This window comes from Haplochromis burtoni, unplaced genomic scaffold, assembly GCF_018398535.1.
Source record: "Haplochromis burtoni strain Fernald_Lab_line unplaced genomic scaffold, NCSU_Asbu1 Contig_248, whole genome shotgun sequence".
Lineage (NCBI taxonomy): Eukaryota > Metazoa > Chordata > Actinopteri > Cichliformes > Cichlidae > Haplochromis > Haplochromis burtoni.
This window is the reverse complement of record NW_024582609.1, coordinates 37,856-54,503: the sequence shown is the minus strand read 5'-3', so window position 1 is coordinate 54,503 and position 16,648 is coordinate 37,856.

Below are 16,648 nucleotides of genomic sequence, written 5' to 3'. Positions count from 1 at the left end.
GAAAATGAGCTGCAAAACTAAAGAAAGATGGATTGTTATAAAGGAAGAAAAATGCGACTTTATAAATGAGCCATCAAATAAAACCCCACAGAATAAATTGACAGCCTCTGACAGTTTATGCATTTGTTTAAAAATTGTGAATGTATCTTTAAAATTTGGCAAGAAAAAGTTTTTTTGTGATGCAAACTGTAGGATATCACAGGGTAGTGTGGATCCTGGAACTACAAGTTTTAGCTCCATAAATAGCTGAAGTCTAATTCAGTATGAGAATGATTGCAGTGTCTTTATAGCTCAGAGCCACGGTGATGGGCTGCAGTATCATAGCTTTGTCACAACTAACTCACAATCAGAAAAAAAAACAAGTGGCCAGAAAGACTAGAAATGTTGTCTGCCACATCTAAAGGAACTCCGTGGGATGTAGTACATTTGGTCAAAAGCCTGAGAGGGAAACCCTATCATCTCACGAAATTCCTTCCACAGCCTCTTACCACACCCTCACTCAGTCAGACACACACACACAGACAAACGCAATGTTCTAACATATGCATTCCTGTGACCTCACATGTGCTCTCACACTGGAATCCAACACAGCCTCATGCTCAATCGTGGACCTAAAGGGGAAAGCCCAGGAAAGAAAACAAACAAAAAAACCCAAACAGAGTCTAGATTGGGAACTTCACAGTCCCTGCATTTCTGAGGACAACCCTTCAACCAGATGGCTGCACGAACTACGTGATGGAATACAATTTGTGTGCATGACCACGTTTTGGCCAGGAGCAGGGATTTCCTCAGTCTGTTAGTGGAACACTTCTTTGCTAATGGGGCTTTTACTTGATGTGTGTAAATCTGTCCATAAGCCGGCCGTGCAGGCATACACCCTTATCCTCTGGCTCACTTTGTCCCATGTCAGAGTATTGTCTGCTGTCTCGTAGCAGTGAGGATATGACGGAATGTTTTGGAGCGTTGGATGTGAAAATGATACCCCAGAGAGTGTTCTTGTGTTACCTAAGTAGGCCTCTGCTGACTGCTTCCATGTATTGTCACCACAGGGGGGAGAAGGAGGGGAGGTGGCTGCAGTGGAGGGACTTGGCAGAGACTCCTCTAATGGATTCTTTCTAACAACTTAATCAGGAGGGAAAATATGAAAACACAATAGAGGAAATGATCCCAGAGGGTGTAAACCGTACTGTATACTTTTTCCTTTGAGCTGACATGGGAAGACATGTCACAGATTACCAAGAAAAGCTTTGATGTGATTGGACAAGCTTTTCTTGTGCCTGAAAACAGGGAATCCTCTGAAGGGCTCTGTAGAAGTACAACCAACCAGAAAACAGGCCAGCCTGTTTACTTGGTCCCCACATCTGTGCCTCTATTTTAGTGCAGTCATTCAGTAAGTAATGCTGCATTTAGATAAAAGTATGTTTGTTAGGTAAACAAGCATACATGCGTGGAAGAAACTTTTTTTAACGTTTTTTGCAACATTAGCATTGCTACTTTTAACAATCAAAATTTAAATTAAATTTAAATTTAGGATAAATAGCAGACATACGAGGCTTTAGACCAGTATATTTTACACCAGGGCACTGATTATACCAAACACACTCACATATTAAGAAATACTTGAGTTTGTGTCAGTAGGGCGTCTCTGTAAATTACTTGTACAGTGAGCAGTTGCAGTTGTAAATGAGAAAGTTTGTGATACTGGCAGTGTTGGACAAGAGTATGCCCACATCTGCTCTGGGTCTTCTCTCTTGTAACTGGGGGAGCTGGCCTCAGGCCCAGATCAACCAAGGTTTCTAATTAATTTAAGGGGTTAATCTTGTTCTGCTCATGATCAAAGTTCAGCCTGCCGTCCCTAGCTGACCTTCCTTTTTGCCAAATACTGTTTAATAGCTAGCGATGAAGCATCTGGAGTTAATTTGGAGGTTTCCACTGCTGGGTAACGTCTGCTTTTTCTTTTGTGTAAGTTCAGACTAAAGGAACAGGAAAAAAAAGACAGCGAGAGAGAGACAGAGGGATAAAGATAGAGAGAGAGCGAACCATGAACTTCTGTAACCAGATATTAAACCATAAACGGCATTATCTAGTTCAGGGCAGCATCTGTAAAGCAACAGGAAATCATACACGTCAAACATGCCTTTTGTGTGGAAAAGGACATGTTGTCATTTTAAATAGCTCGATGCTGTATTATTATCACTTTGACCTTGAGATTAATTTGCTGACCTTGAAGTTTTTAAGGCTTTTTTTCTTTGACCAATAAATCATTAAGTGGACCTTGAAAACCTTGGAGGATATCAGGCAAATTGTAATGGATCGTTAACATGACCCCACTCTACAAAACTGTATTAGAATTCATTCAAAACTTTTTGAGCTTACACACACACACACACACACACACACACACACACACACACACACACACACACAAACTTTCCATGTAAAAAAATTCTTTGACATGTATCCTGTGCGATGGTTTTGGAGAGTAACTTCAACAGACAAAAATAAACAGCTGGAGCAATAGTGCAGATAATATCATGGAAAACACATTTGTATTCAGTCTGCTGAGTTCATCTGGAAATGGTGGAGAGCAAGCTGGTTCAAAAAAAACCCACACATACACAATCTGTGTGAAGGTTGTACACACACATAGCCTAAGGTGGTTCAAACATTAATGTGCACTTTATGTGAGCAGAAACAACGCAACACTATTTACCACTATTGTGAACAGGTCCACACACAGTAACACATTGTTCACAATCTACTTGGACTGAGTGCTAAATACAGAGACATGTGTGGCCACAGTGACCACAGGAAGAGCTAAAGCACTAATTCCTTCCATGGCTCCATGGTACTTCACATTGTTAGTAGATAGGATTTATTACAGTGAGTGGAGCCAAGTGTATTCTCCAACAGCCGCACAGAGAAATATTGAGGCTCCACTCACTGCCTGAAGAGAAATGGTAAGGGCTTTACAGTTGGGATAATAACTGTCCTGTCTCCCTTTGCAAACCCTCTTCTTGTACCTTTCACTCTCAGTCTGTCATGGCAGATTGTTTCCCCTCCCTGAGCCCAGTTCTGCAGGAGGTTTCTTCTCGTTAAAGTCGCTAACTAAGAGATCATCCTTCTTATCTAAAGAAGGCTTCAAAGTGGGACCTAATTGGTAATGCTATGGTGCCTATGCTCATCTTTTAGATATAGCTCATGGCATAAATCTCTGCATTGCCAGTGAAAACATTATGGCAAATGGTAAAAGCTGACAGTATGTTGCACAGAAAGAGAAGCGAAAATGAAGGTTATCTATCTTTGGTGTAATTTATTTACAGAATCTCCAGGCGACACACAAACTGTAAATAAAAGATGAATACAGCCACTGTGACATCATCCACTGGTTATATACAACCCATTGTGAAGCTAGAGATGAGACTTTTTGGTGTTACATTCTTCATGTTGTGAACCGGTACCAGATAAATAAGACAAAATAATCCACAGATGATTTAAAACTTTTGCAGTCAGAGAAGTTGCCTCCTGCTGGCCATTAGAAAGACAGCTTTTATTCATCTGGACTTAACTGTTGCATTTTGTCATACAGTTGTTTACTTACTGATAAAGATATGTTAGTGTCTTACTCAGCTGCTCACACAATCCTTAAACCAGGGCAAAGAAAACACAGTACCACCAGGAGACAGAAGAAGAAAGGAGGAGCCCAAAGGGAGAGGTATTCTGCACGTGTTTGGATAAGGGTGTGCTGGGTTTTGAAAGCACGAGTAGGGCTGGGGAATACCTTTCTAAAAAAGTTAGCGAGATTGCACAGGATTTTCCAGTGACCTGTGTATTACACTGAACACTTCTTATCTTTTAATCACCAGCTGCAAGACCAATGTGTGTAATGAACAATCACAGAAAGAGGTAAACACGTTTTCCTAACATTCTTTCTTGGGAATGGTGCCAAAGTACAGCAGTAACTCACCAGGCATACAGCAAAAGCTGGAAATTCAACAATGACTGCCTTGTCTGTGTTTGTGCATTTGTGTAATGCACTACAGATTATGCTACATGTGTGATTCTCATTCTCCTGCTGCTGTGCTTTCATACCTCAGTGACTTTAATTGAGTCCAATCATGGAGACAGAGTCTCACTTCGACTTGAATTAGTTGTGGAAAATGAGTCGGCTGGCTCAATAGATGCTTGTTTTCAGGGACAACACAGGGAAACACATAGCTCAGTCAGCACAGCAGTCTGCCTGGGCTGCCTCGATGCTGATCTGAGCTCCAGATCAACATGTGAAGCAATCTGTCATGTTGAGTGAGATCTATTTAGAAAGGGGAAATCACTTAAGCAATCAAGGATATAAATACAGCCGAGTGCAAACAAATTATGGTTTTGTTTTTATATCTAACTGGTGTAGTTCTAACTTTTATTTATATTCCATATCTAACTCTAACCATAACACTTCTTCCACTGTCATGACTTGGAGTGTAGCTGAGGTGAGGACCCAAGTGCAGAGAAGCAGAGTGCAGGAATGAAAAACAAGCTGTCTATTTAAGGCTGTTACAAAGTCTCTAAGATGAAGATTTAATAGGAAAATAAAGAAAGTCCACAATTTTACAAAAGCACAAAATTCAGAAAGGTAGACAATAAAAGCTAGAAGCTACAAACTAAACAAACTTAAACAAATCTTGCTTTTATTAGACAGTCCAGGTCATCATTTTATAGATTATGTTTCTTAATCTCCAAAAGACTCACAGTGTTTTTAACTTTTACTTTACTTTAAAGCCTGACAGCTTGTTATGTTTTCCTTCAAGTCATACAACAAGCCCAAGGCCAATAAGCCCAAGTAGTAAAAGACAATGGATTTTTCTACATATAAATTGTGACATGTTTGCAACATCAAATGTACCTAGAAAGTGGGACCATAAAACGTACTGTACTGGATGTTCTTGTGAGTGTCAGAGTGTTACACCACACCAAAACTCTGAATTTTCTTAAGGTATGATGTCTTTTCCTTCCCTGCAACAGCTTTGTTGCTAAATGAGTACTTAAAGATGATGTCTGTCTACTCCCAATGCCAAAGACATGCTCAGGTCTGCCCATCAAGCCTGAATGTGTCCTAACTATTACCTAACTTCCAAAGAACGAGAGGAAAAATGACAAATGCTGCCAAAGGAACTCTTTTGATGTGTCTCAGTTTTATCAGAAACATAACACTTAACTGTTCGAGAGATCAGCGCAGGCCAAGAAACAGCAGAGATTAAGAATTTCACTGTCATCTGACATCTGTGTTTTTTGTAAATATACTTTCCCCGTATGCCTCTCCTCTCTGGAAGGTAACAGGTCCAAGTATGAAATGTGGTGTTTACGTCAGTGACCTCTAGAGTGCTTTCTTTACCTGCTGAGTATGAATGTTATGCAAAAAGAAGCACTGACAGATGATGCAGAGCAGGTTGGCCCAGATGCAGACAGCCAGTGTAAAACACATGGATTTATAAAGCACCGGATAAACATGACGAGAATTATAAGAATGTGAGACAACAACTGCAGCATAGTTAGGTTTACCAGTTCAAAGGTTTATGTATAGTTCTTTGTCATGCTTGTGTGTGTGTGTGTTTGTATGCATATATGTTGCACCTATGCACGACCTTGTCAGATTTTCATATTACAAAACTTTCTGGCTATGGAGCTTATTATTTGAATGGAAACATGCAGTTGCAGAACTGACAGGAGCCGGACAGTTGAGGTAAAAGTTGAAGTGATTAAATTAAAACATAGAGTACACTGTTATCTTGTTCAATTTCAGATGCATCTGGTAACTTTAATAAAATAGTGTTGGAGGATAATCTGCATTTTACCTGTGTTTTTTTTTTTAATCATAACTCTAATAATTCAGTTGTTATTCAAAATTAACATCTGTATCTAATAATTTCCTGTGTGAGAGTTGATTTAGATTACGGAGCTCTCATAAAGCAGGACTGGTATCTGGGAGACTGTAGGTTTGACTCATGCCGTACAGCATTCAGCTTCTGTTGTATTTGGCAAAACAGCCTAATCTGTGCCAAAACAGATAATACCACAATGTGACAGCGGTTTATAAAACTGAAGAAACATTTAAAAGATGTGAAGTGAAAAAAAAAGCACCTCAGGCCCCTCTACTTGTAATACAGACTTGATATCAATTTGTATATTATAATGGAACACATTCCATAGAGTCTTTTATGGGAGCAACAGTAATCTTTTCACATGCTCCTTACGCAAGATAACTTGTCCTTAACTCTTTAAAGCCAAGAGTATCATATTTGATACGTGTTTTTTGAGTTTTTGAGACTTCTACATCATCAGCGTTACTTTGTTTTACCCTAAAAAATAATATAAATTGCATGACAAATTTTCAGTGACTAAAATGCAAAAATATAGCTTATGTAGCAAATGTGATACAAATTAAAACTCATATATGCTGATTAAAATTTGAAGTATTTTTATATATTTTATCTAAAGGTTCAACAAACACTCCATTATCAAAAAATTAAAGATTTCTGAGAGTTATTTCATGTTTCAGGTTTTAAAGGTTTGTACATGCCCATAAACAACTAAAGCTTCATGGAAATGTTTTGCAGTTGTAAACATCTTCTCAGTTGAATCTCAGAGTGTGGTATGTAAATTGCTTTAGACTGTCACTGCAGTATCTGTAAGCCACTTTGCAACCCACATCCTAGATGCTGTTTTTGACTTAAGCAATGTTATTTATACCTGATGTGTTCGCTAAGATCCCATGAAAACATCCTTACAATATACTCAGACTGGTACACATGAAACATATAGTATAAGTCAGATCTAGACACTGTTCATTGGAAAGCGTGAATATAAGCAGTGTTAAAACAAGTCGATCATTTTGATAACGTCACCTACATCTGCAAGCTGTTCAGCAAGTCCTGTAATTATGAAAAACTAATCTCTTACAGAGATATGACTTTAGACACTACTTGTGCCAGGAAAATGAGCTGCTCCACAGAGATATATGAAGCAATTACATTGCTAAGTGTTCAATCTATGTCTTCTTATCCGCGTCTACATTTCTCTTCACTTGCCAACAAACAGCTGATAAGTGCACACAGAATGGCTCATTTGTTCCTTTTCACTCAGTGTGCATGTGGGCTTTCCTCCAGCTATTCATGAAGAAAGTAGTGCAGGGCTGCCCATGGAAATCTTCACTCACTCAAACAGGAGATGTCTGATTTTGGCAGGTCAGTGCAAAACTGCATCAGCCGGAGGAGGTTTGCAGGGGATGCTTTGTAATGATTGGTGGAGAAGGATTGGGTTAGTGTGGGCTGGGTCAAAGAGCGGAGCTGATTAAATCTAGCAGCAAAGATTTTGGCATTGGTTAGAAGCAAGTAGTAGTGTGTGTAGTCAAAGGTCAGAAGGCGAGTGCTGGGCCCACTCCCTGTGAAAGCAGCGAGTGAAGAGGGATAAACCATTGCAAACACACTTTAGAGTAAAAGTAAAGTCAAATGCAAGGATAACCCTTAAACAAATTATTGCACCTGATTATTGCAGAACTGCTCTACAAATCTATGTGAATCTGTTTATATGGTGGAGTTACGTGAAAGAAAACAAAGAAAAAAAACAGCAATGTAATAGTACACTGGTTTCCACTGTCTTTGCAATACAATCTGATAAGTAGACGGGAGCCTACACAGGCTTAACAAACTCCTATACACAGAAGCTGTAGGTCAGATTCTACAAGTTTATTTTCAACTACTGCCTTCCTGTTAAGATGCGTGGTATCATCTCATTTGCTTGTTTAATAGAAGCTGATTTAGAAAAGTTTTTTTTTTTAAGTTGCCATTCTCAGCTGTATCTTAGTCTGGCAAGTTTGTACCTTTACGGGCAGAGACAACAAAAATGTATTCTTCTCTCTCGCTGCCGATCAGGATGACAGTGTAAGGGATCATATTGTTACTTTTATGCCTGTAGCAATGGTTGTACTTGTTAGGATTCAGGTGGGGGTTTCCCATGGGTGTAATTAACACAGTTGGCCTGACTAAGCCTGTTGAACCTAATGCATTCTTAAATTTCTGAGGTATTCTGGTAACACATCTGAATCTGGAAACGGATAAACAGAAGTAGGTGGAGTAAAAATTCTATGGCTATATCCATAGCACCATTGATTCAGGTATAACATGCTCTGTATTCTGTGCAAGAACCATATCAAGAGCTATTGATCTAGTATATATATCTCACTGTGGTGAGGCTAAATATACTGGCCAGTCACATTAAAATGATTAATTGGTGGGACTGGAAAGTCTCCACAGTGTTAAGTCTTCACTTTAGGGAACAGAATATTTAGTGCATGCGTGGCACTGGGAGGAGACAAAGTAAATAGTGACACTAGAAGAGAAGTAGGTGTTATGGAGCCATGATCTTAGAGTTATCTGTAAACATCTCACACTCATTACCATCTAACTTATATGTATAAATGACACATTATGTGCTGGGTAAAGGGATTGGCCAGACAATGATGAAGAATTGGACAGAATATTTTAGAGAGAGTTAGACAGAAAGAGGGTTTGTTTCTATAAATGCATTCTTATGATTGACAATATTAAACATGTTGCTGTTGTTGTTTTAATCTAAATCAGGCACCGACTGTAACCAATCCCTATTTGCTACTGTATTCAATTCAATTCAATTCAAGGTGGGACACGTATAGATGAGAACCAGAAGGAGCGTGTTTCTCGCTCCTGAAATTCTGATACTTAATCTCCAAGAGTTTGCCAATTAATAAGAAACATGTAAATAAAAAGTGTTGGAAATGAGAATGTGTTTTTAGTTTTGATACTGAATGACTGGCTGCACCTACCACAATGTAATGTTTGCATGATGCAGTTTGATTGGTTAGAATATGCTTTGGAAGGTTTTAATAGACATCATTTTGAGTGGCAATCACCTGAGAATTAAAGTAACAGGCCCGCACTTCAGTTTAGGAATCCCCAACATCACACCAGTTCAAAGTGAGTGTTATTTAAATTCTGCGACGTGTTTTGTCCAGTCGCTTTCTGCTTTTTCTTTTTCCCCTCAACTACCCCTTGCAGCAGGAGTTTTTTTTCAGGTGGTCATGTGATTGTTGGGGTTTCTTTCCAATACTGTAGGATTTTTACCTTGCAATATAAAGTGACTTGAGGCAACAGTTGTTGTGAATTACGACTATATAAATAAAGCTTAGTTACATGGGGATAGTATAAGTCCTAGACATTCTTTATGTGGTATCTTGTTATGTTATGTTCTCCTTATTATACAAATCTTTTTCCCAACTGTATGAAAAAGACACCAAAGTACAAAGACGGTCGAAAGGAGTAACACTGTGTCTTTGTGTATCTGGACCAAGCATACAATAAGGTGCTAAGACAGGAGCTGTGGTACTGCATGAGGGAGTAATATAGAATATAGATAGTGTGTGGTTGGAGAAATAAGTGATGGTGAGATTACATAAGGGACCGGCTCTGAGCTCCTTCCTGTTTGCAGGGGTGATGGACAGGTAGACATAAGAGTGTCTGTGCACTTTGATGTTTGCAGATGGCAATGTGATTTGTAGTGAAACCATCATGGAGAGCAGTATAAAGAAAGCCTTCGAGGGTGGTGGTAAAGTCAGTAGAAGCAGGACAGAATACATGTGTGTGAATGAGAGGGAAACAGGTGTAACAGCGAAGCTGTAAGGAGCTGAGGTAGTGAAGGTGGATGAGTTTAAACGCCTGAGATCAACTATCAACCAAAGCAATGCGCAACGCTCAAGAGAGGTGAAGAAGAGGGTGCAGGCTAAGATGGTTTGGACTTGTGCAGAGGGGATTAATAGATGCTGAAGAATGCTGAAGGGAAAAAAATGGGAAAAGTAATAAGAAAATATATCAATCTGTAAGACCTATGCATGTAACTGCAAGCTATTGAATTTATAACTGGAATAGCAGGAAAAAAAACTTTCTTATGGTAGTCTAACTGTTCATTTGAAATATAAATATAATAACCAGAAAAAGTGATGGGAATGGTCAGGTGACACCTCTTTGCTTTGCATTCGTTTACCTCCCATGTGGGCCCACTTCGTCATGAAAGTGAAACAGAACTAGCCCATCCTCAGTGAGGAGGGGAAAAAAGACATGAGTATAAAAAAAGAACTAGCAGTCAACTTTTATGACCATACAAGGCTGCCACATTCCTGCCTCGGACATTTACAGGCTCTTAAACTGGAGCCTGGTGCTTGCCAAAAGTGAAGAGAGGAATTCTTATCAGTATTTTCATAGTATATGGAGGGAGTTATGGGAGCATGATGAGTAGTGGAAGAAAGAGTAAGTTTATATTAAAGGTTAACAAGAACAAATAATTGTGGAGACAAAATAGGATCAAATAGACTAATGGGAATCTTGGTCTAAAATAAAAAAATTCCTTGCCTGAGGGTTCTATTACACTTTCATAATATCCAGTACTGTGTGTAGATGAAAATGCTTATAGACAAAAACAGGGAAATTTTTTTATTAAAGTGTCTTCATTTTCTATATTTAAAAATTTGCTTCATATTTCATACTGAGGAAAACCTGTTTTCAATGCATGCATAAAAGAAACTTGACCACAAATGTCTGTACTCAATATTTTTTATCATCAATCAGTCTGTGCGTATCATTAATCATCACCAGTATTTGTTTAATTTTAAATTATGTGCAAGAAGTAATAATTTCAAATGCTGTAGCAGGTCATTAGGTTAATCCATGCTAGTCTAGGAAGAGATACCAGACTGTCAACTAACACCCACACACTGGCACACTTCAATATCACAGTGCTGTTCTATGTCATGGGTTCAACATTTCATCTGTGAGTGTGTGAGTGTGTGGGCTTTAAAGTTAAACATCTTTGTTGTAAATATGTATTGACAGATTATACACTTTTTTCATCATTATTTATAACTTGCTTCTTGGAGTTCTCATCGTTGCTATTTCCAGCTTCAGAAACCAGCAACAATTTCAGATGTTCTCTACTTAGCACCAGTTAGTACCAGGCAGACAACAGTTGTTGTGGAGACCAAAATCAGTGGAACAAAAGTAAATGTTGCCCTTATACTGTATTTTGGTCAAGTGGGCTGAGTGTCCTGAGTGTCCTGAGTTCGATTCCACCACCAGGCCAGAGCCTTTCTTTGTTGCATTTGCATGTTCTACCTGTTTGTGTGGCTTCTCTCTGGGTAGTCTGGTGTTCCCCCGCAGTCCAGAGACATGCAGTTGTTTGGGTTTGGTCAATTCACCCATAGGTCTGAATGGCTGTCTGTCTCTATGTGTTAGCCCTGTGACAGACTGGTGACCTGTCCCAGGTGTACCCTGCCTCAATTGAATTGATAGGCTGTGATCCTGACAAGGATAAGCGGCAGAGGATGGATGGATGAGCCGAATGTCCAACTATCTATCCATCCGGCTTCTTTCAATGTGGGGGAGTAACAGCTCTACACTGAGCTGCTCATCCTGTCTTTTTTCTTTCTTTCTTCTATTAATCTAGCTAAGTGTAAACAGCAGTAAATACTAAATATTCAATGTTGTTGTGCAGCACACAGGACAGACAGCGCACAATGTGCTTTGAAGTAGCAGCCAAGAAAGGTGTAATTTAAGTCTACGAACAGTGAACACCCATGTGCACACCTGTGTGGATCAGCGCGCTTGTATTCAAACGGTTTCCCCCATGTAACGGTCTGCTAGAGGGTGTAGAGAGCCATAGCCCTGTCCCCCAGGGCATGAAGCAGGCATTGAGGAGATCCAGGCCCCAGACATCCAGAGGCCCCAGAGTGCGAGAGCCCAAGGAGGACCACCGGAGGGGCATCTGTGCCACCCTCATGGGAAGGGCTGAGGATCCCCAGACGAGGCGTCACCCAGTAGCCACCGAGCAGAAGCTAGAGGGGGCTGCACCGGCGTGCCCGCTGTACCAGAGTGAACTGAGCTGCAGGCCCAGAGGCCAGAGGCCTGAGGGCCCCCGCACCCCGGAGGAGGCCTGACCGAGCAACAGACGCCAGGCCCCGCTAAGTAGCCACCGGGAGTGAGCTGGTACATACCTGAGCGCCCAGCCCCGGACACCAAGAACCACAAATGCACGGACCCCTGAGGGCATCAGTCACCGGCAGGGAGTGTGGTGAGAGGAGGCCTTGGAGGGCCTGGGAGTTCCCAGAGAGGTGGAGTCTAAGACCCGACCTGACATATAGACACAGACAAACAGGCACACGCAGACACAAACATGCATTCCCACCCTCATGCACACATATACAAACACTCAGCACTCACCCAACGTAAGGATTGACATAAATGGACATGTACACACAGTCACACTCCCCTAACATACTCTATACCCCGGGTCCAGGTACCCTCGCCCCCAGAGGGGGAAACAGAACCCAGACCCAAGAGATGTTACCCTTCCCCCCGGGGTGGAGGCAAGCAGACCGTCCCAGGCTCCGCAGCAGCAGGGAGGCCAATCGGACAGCCAACATCTCCTCCCAGCCCCCCCGCCCCGATGGCTAGAGAGAACGGGGGTGTGTGAAGACCCCATACCTCCCTCCTCCCGCTCATGTGTAGTGTTGCTGCGTGTTGTTCTAAAGTGCATTTAAAACAAGGGAGAGCATGGTGCTGCTGCCAGAGTAGACTTGTAGTCAAGACCGCCTAATCGGACAAGACCAACGAGGCGAGACCAAGACAAGACCAAGACCAGAGGGTATCGAGACCAAGACAAGACCAAGACCAAGACCAAGTTGAGACGAGACCAAGACCGAGACCGAGTCGAGACGAGACCAAGACCAAGACCAAGACCGAGACAAAAAAAGTCTTTAAACTGCAGCCAGATGCTATTCTATATACATATTCAGGACACCTTAAACTAGTTTTTTAATTAAGCAGCAAGGCAGAACAAAGTCGGGCCTGTATCAAGACACAGGGACTAAACCCCAATTCAACCAGACCCAAAACTGATCTGGAATTAAAACAGGACTACAACAGTAACCAAGACAGAACCAGAATCAGAACTAGATGATAGTAGCACTAAAAATCATCATAGACCTGCACTACACTTATTTTTTAATTCTACCAAAGTACAATATTTAGATTGAGAAAAGTTTATATAATTATTTAGCCTCGTTGTGCAAACAAGCCTGCATAACTTAATAAATATAGAATTTGAAAAGTAACAAATGGTATCTAAAAAGAAACACTAGGTACTAGATACATGTTCTGATGAGTTTTGGCAAACAACCATTTGACTAACATGTGTGTCTCACCTGCTCTTGTTCCATCTCTGTTCTGTCGTCATTCTCTCTCTCCCTCTCTGCTCCTCTCTCTCCCTCTTTGTGCTGACAATCAAGCCAAACACCAACATCATCAAATATACAGTTGAAACCAGATATTTATGTACTCTTCAGATAAAAACACAAACACTTTTTTAATTGTAACATCAAATCACATGGACTCTACTAACCTATCAGAAGCTTCTTTAGCTCAGAATGGAATCGTCTGGAGTTTTCTTATTAATTAACAATAAACTTAGTGTATATGTACTCCTAAATTTGATGAAAGTGATTAAAATAGACAGCTCCCTCTTTTTATTCTGACATTTAACTAATTCAAAAGATATTTCAACATTTATTTATCTAAAACAAAAGTTTACTCTAAATTGATGTTTAACAGTAAAAAAAAGTTTTTATGTTTTCTCCATAAAGTGTATGTAAATATCTGGTTTCAACTGTGAATATACTGCTGTGTATTGAAATTCCTCTTGTTTTGCATAGATATACTGAACAACATCCAAAGCATAATATATAAAATAACATCTACCTGAGTTTTTTCTTTGAAAGAAGCTCCTTATGTCCATTGTTGTGTTCATCAGTACACAACTGAAACCGATTTAGAGATGAAATGTAAGCTAAGACTAAAAAATCAGCATTGCTGTTCGGCTTTTTATTTATCCATTTGTTGATTCACTCGAAGAGCGAGTAACGCAACCAAGTGATCAGTTTGATATCAATCTTTTGTGATACACCGTCATATTTACATTATTAGTTCAGTACGAATGATTTGCTTTGGTACCTGGTCAAACTTAAGCTCTCCTCTGTCTGCAGCAAATTCGCAGGCAGCAGCTTCTCCCCCCTCGCTCACATGGGTGCTGCGCTCAGTCGCCTAGTGCCTGAGCTCGGATCATACCAAAATTAGGGGGAATTTACGACGGTGCGCTCTGTGCTTCGTGTGTTGTTTTTGGGCTTAAGCCCAGTAAGCCACCCCCCCCCCCCACTCCGCTGATGGTTGACTCCAAATCTCCCGAACACTATGTCGATTTGAGAACGCAAGACCGAAACAGCGAGACCAAGACCGAGACCAAGACAAAAGTCCGTCGAGACCAAGACGAGACCAAGACCACGTAAAAGTGGTCTCGAGCAGACCGGTCTCGAGACATCCAACTCTATGCCAGAGAGCAGCAGGTGTTAGCACGGCCCCTCCCGAGAACCCTCAATGTCTACATGGATTTAAAATTGAGAGGTGGGCACCGGCGCCAGAGGTAGGTTTGAGTACACAGACCGTCCACTGGACGCCGTTAACGTGCCCACCCTCAAGGCCCTATATATATATGTGTGTGTTATGAGAGTGTAAGTAATGTGGATGTCTAAGTTGTGAGATAAAATTGAGGCACAGGTGGCCAGAAGGGGACAGAGGGGGGGGATGTCTCCCCTGCACCCTGGTGACACACCCGCACCCCAAGGCCCTACCTGTGTAGGTGAGTGTGGTGGAGCGGGAAGAGGGAGGTAGCCGGGGATGAGGAGGAAAAGGAGGGAGGGGAGGATGCCCCTCCCTAGGGCCAGCTCCCCCACTGACCCCAGTAGGCACCCCCGCCCTCTGGTACCCACCAAGGCAAGGGAGCCCAGGTCCATCCAGACCGAGGCCTACGGTAGCAGCACTGCCAAGCCCCACAGGACCCGGGGCAGCCCACCCTACCCCACCGCAGAGGAAACTGTACCCACCCCAACATTCAATCATCTCCCAGACTACACAAGACAACAGACACCCAGGTTAAGTTAAGCTCATCCTGTCTTTAAATGAGAGCACTTCTCACTTTTCCTGGCAGAGTACTAATTAGGGTTGCCAATTCCTATCCCAGGTGCAAACCACAAACTGTCGGTACACGATCAGCACTCAATTAAACAACAGAACCACATCATCTGCAAAATGCAGGGATGAAATCCTGTAAGGCCTTACTACTTTATAGTTAATATGCTAGAGGCAAGTGTCTTTCACACTGCTGTACAGCTTTTACTGGTCCGAATCGGTAAATAAGTAAAACATAATTTTTTTGCTATTCTTCCTATTCTCTCTAATATGATTACAGTTTTTTGGGAAATCAACAGAAAAATTCCCAACCCCAGCCCACTGGAAGACGTGGCCTTAAAATTGCAGATAAATAATGTAGATGAAACTACTTTTGCAGGTATTATTAAGTAAGGGTTGCAGATTGTCAACTTTTCCTTCTCCTTTCTTTGAACTAAATGAAAAGTCAGTGTTAAGGGGGGGAGGGGCATGTGTATAAGGTTGAAATGAGTCATGCACATAAAGTAATGATGCAGTCAGGACGTGATACTGCTTCCTTTGTTCTCAAAATGCTGCTGTTATCCAACAGTAAATTAAAAATTCCAAAATGCCATTTAACAAAGACAGAAAATTGATGCATATGTGAAAGCCAAACCCATAAGGACCTGTTGAGAGAAATTAAAAGAAAATACATAATGGCCCTCAATTTAACATTTTTAAATCATTGTTTTGATTAATGCCCTATAATCCTGAAAGACTATCACCATCATCATGGTGCACTATAACCTTGAGTGGTATTCTGATTACCTCTGTGAGAATTTAGCTCCAGCCTTTTCGAGCTTGCAGAATGGAAAGGAGGAAGTCTGTGGTTAACAATGGCAGGAAAGGGAAACTTGTTTTGAGAAGCTTGGCACATTAATGGCAGTGCAGGCTTAAAATAATTGGAGACACTGTAAATGTTAACTTCTTGGTTGTAATGTGGTGTCGGTAGCAAACCTATACTTTGATGTCTCATTATATTTTTAGTATTTTGTTCCCTTAATCTCATTTTTGTAGGCATCTAAGTAGATGTAAATCAAATTGCTCATAACTTAAAGTTTTAATTATACTTTATCCTGAGGGTGGAAAAAATGCACAGCTTAACTTATTTTGCAGTACAAACCCACTCAGTTACAGTGCATCAGGAAAGTATTCACAGCATTTCACTTGTTCCACATTGTGTCATGTTACAACCTTGTTCCAAAGTGGATTGGATTCATTTTTCACCTCAAAACTCTCTACGCAGTACCCCATAATCCAGGCAGGCAACTCTTGGTGTTCAAACTTCGTCCATTTATGGACGATGGAGGCCACATTGCAGAATTTTTTTCTTTATCAGATCTGTGCCTCAATACGATCCTGTCTCTGAGGTCTACAAACAATTCCTTGGACTGCATGGCTTTGTTTGTGCTCACTGTCAACTATGCGACCCTACATAGACAGGTGTGTGCACAGGTGGACTCCAGTCACTTCAATCAGACAGGTCAGTGGAAACAGTATAAGCTCATTGTTGTGCGTCATAGCAATGCCTGTGAATA